This window comes from Brachyhypopomus gauderio, unplaced genomic scaffold (assembly GCF_052324685.1).
Source record: "Brachyhypopomus gauderio isolate BG-103 unplaced genomic scaffold, BGAUD_0.2 sc63, whole genome shotgun sequence".
Lineage (NCBI taxonomy): Eukaryota > Metazoa > Chordata > Actinopteri > Gymnotiformes > Hypopomidae > Brachyhypopomus > Brachyhypopomus gauderio.
Window position 1 is genome coordinate 2,171,158 of NW_027506884.1, and position 2,500 is coordinate 2,173,657.

The 2,500-nt window shown below is 46.1% G+C and overlaps 6 non-coding genes across 6 annotated transcripts in view; all 6 read left to right on the forward strand.

Moving 5' to 3' along the window:
* The first annotated feature begins 31 nt into the window (after positions 1 to 31).
* Positions 32 to 150, forward strand: LOC143489654 (U5 spliceosomal RNA). The gene has a single exon (XR_013124762.1). It is a non-coding gene; the product is annotated as a U5 spliceosomal RNA (small nuclear RNA).
* Positions 151 to 300: 150 nt separating this feature from the next.
* Positions 301 to 491, forward strand: LOC143489774 (U2 spliceosomal RNA). The gene has a single exon (XR_013124876.1). It is a non-coding gene; the product is annotated as a U2 spliceosomal RNA (small nuclear RNA).
* Positions 492 to 1,117: 626 nt separating this feature from the next.
* Positions 1,118 to 1,236, forward strand: LOC143489655 (U5 spliceosomal RNA). The gene has a single exon (XR_013124763.1). It is a non-coding gene; the product is annotated as a U5 spliceosomal RNA (small nuclear RNA).
* A 150-nt stretch (positions 1,237 to 1,386) lies between these two features.
* LOC143489623 (U2 spliceosomal RNA) lies at positions 1,387 to 1,577 on the forward strand. The gene has a single exon (XR_013124734.1). It is a non-coding gene; the product is annotated as a U2 spliceosomal RNA (small nuclear RNA).
* Positions 1,578 to 2,202: 625 nt separating this feature from the next.
* On the forward strand, positions 2,203 to 2,321 carry LOC143489656 (U5 spliceosomal RNA). Its single transcript, XR_013124764.1, has one exon. It is a non-coding gene; the product is annotated as a U5 spliceosomal RNA (small nuclear RNA).
* A 150-nt stretch (positions 2,322 to 2,471) lies between these two features.
* The window catches only part of LOC143489635 (U2 spliceosomal RNA), a 191-nt gene continuing 162 nt past the window's right edge, over positions 2,472 to 2,500 (forward strand). Inside the window, exon 1 of the small nuclear RNA XR_013124745.1 lies at positions 2,472 to 2,500. This exon is cut by the window's right edge and continues 162 nt beyond it. This is a non-coding gene — a small nuclear RNA (U2 spliceosomal RNA).

Sequence of the window (2,500 nt, forward strand, 5' to 3'; positions counted from 1 at the left end):
GCGTGGCGGGACGCCTGAGCGTACACGGCTATAGCTCGGGTTTCTCTTCATTCACGCACAAATCTTTCGCCTTTTACTAAAGATTTCCGTGGAGGGGAACGTCAAAGAGTCAAAGTGATTTTTTGGAGCGCTCTGCCTCCGGGCGGGGCCGCAACAATCCGTATAACGAGAAAGTATAAACTTAGGGAGGGGTGGGAGTGGCTCGGTGGGTGTCTGGAAGAGGGGGGAAGGGCGGGTATGCCACGGAGGAGGCCTCCCTGCCTGCGAGGCCGGTGCCCGGTCCAGCGCCCATTTCAGGTTATCGCTTCTCGGCCTTTTGGCTAAGATCAAGTGTAGTATCTGTTCTTATCAGTTTAATATCTGATACGTCCTCTATACGAGGACTTCATATTAAATGGATTTTTAGAACAGGGAGGCGAAACAGGGGCTTGCCCCGTTCGCCCCACGCATCGACCTGGTATTGCAGTACCTCCAGGAACGGTGCACCTTCCTAAGCTTGTGTGAAAAAAAGAGTTTGTTGCTGTTTGGTATGATCAGCCTGTTTTATTTTAATGAATGAATGAATGTATTTATTTATTTGGTGTGTGTGTGTGTGTGTGTGTGTGTGTGTATATATATATATATATATATATATATATATATATATATATATATATATATATATATATATAATATGTATATATATTTATTGATTTGTCTGTCTGTCTGTCCATGTGAGGGAGCAGCCAAAATGAATAAATAAATAAAACAAAGCAGCTCACTCCACTCCTTAAATAGGCAAGAATGAAGGGGTGAGTGGTCTCTGTCTGTCTGCCTGCAATTGTCAGCTGGTCACAAATGCAGTGAGAGCGGAGGCCACTCCCCTTTCGGCTGTTTGCAGTTTTCCCTCCGTTTTTGTTCTTTTTTTTTTTTTTTTTTTTTTTTTTTTTTGAAATTGTTCCTGTTTTCTCTCTCTCTCTCTCTCTCTCTCCTCTCTCTCTCTCTATCTATTATTGCCTGCCAGCCCTGTTGTTTGCAAACAAGCAAGCCACAGCCTCGCAGGCTCCTCCCTTGTTACCGCGAACAAACGAGCTAGGCTCTTTGTTGGCGTGGCGGGACGCCTGAGCGTACACGGCTATAGCTCGGGTTTCTCTTCATTCACGCACAAATCTTTCGCCTTTTACTAAAGATTTCCGTGGAGGGGAACGTCAAAGAGTCAAAGTGATTTTTTGGAGCGCTCTGCCTCCGGGCGGGGCCGCAACAATCCGTATAACGAGAAAGTATAAACTTAGGGAGGGGTGGGAGTGGCTCGGTGGGTGTCTGGAAGAGGGGGGAAGGGCGGGTATGCCACGGAGGAGGCCTCCCTGCCTGCGAGGCCGGTGCCCGGTCCAGCGCCCATTTCAGGTTATCGCTTCTCGGCCTTTTGGCTAAGATCAAGTGTAGTATCTGTTCTTATCAGTTTAATATCTGATACGTCCTCTATACGAGGACTTCATATTAAATGGATTTTTAGAACAGGGAGGCGAAACAGGGGCTTGCCCCGTTCGCCCCACGCATCGACCTGGTATTGCAGTACCTCCAGGAACGGTGCACCTTCCTAAGCTTGTGTGAAAAAAAGAGTTTGTTGCTGTTTGGTATGATCAGCCTGTTTTATTTTAATGAATGAATGAATGTATTTATTTATTTGGTGTGTGTGTGTGTGTGTGTGTGTGTGTGTGTATATATATATATATATATATATATATATATATATATATATATATATATATATATATATAATATGTATATATATTTATTGATTTGTCTGTCTGTCTGTCCATGTGAGGGAGCAGCCAAAATGAATAAATAAATAAAACAAAGCAGCTCACTCCACTCCTTAAATAGGCAAGAATGAAGGGGTGAGTGGTCTCTGTCTGTCTGCCTGCAATTGTCAGCTGGTCACAAATGCAGTGAGAGCGGAGGCCACTCCCCTTTCGGCTGTTTGCAGTTTTCCCTCCGTTTTTGTTCTTTTTTTTTTTTTTTTTTTTTTTTTTTTTTGAAATTGTTCCTGTTTTCTCTCTCTCTCTCTCTCTCTCTCTCTCTCTCTCTCTATCTATTATTGCCTGCCAGCCCTGTTGTTTGCAAACAAGCAAGCCACAGCCTCGCAGGCTCCTCCCTTGTTACCGCGAACAAACGAGCTAGGCTCTTTGTTGGCGTGGCGGGACGCCTGAGCGTACACGGCTATAGCTCGGGTTTCTCTTCATTCACGCACAAATCTTTCGCCTTTTACTAAAGATTTCCGTGGAGGGGAACGTCAAAGAGTCAAAGTGATTTTTTGGAGCGCTCTGCCTCCGGGCGGGGCCGCAACAATCCGTATAACGAGAAAGTATAAACTTAGGGAGGGGTGGGAGTGGCTCGGTGGGTGTCTGGAAGAGGGGGGAAGGGCGGGTATGCCACGGAGGAGGCCTCCCTGCCTGCGAGGCCGGTGCCCGGTCCAGCGCCCATTTCAGGTTATCGCTTCTCGGCCTTTTGGCTAAGATCA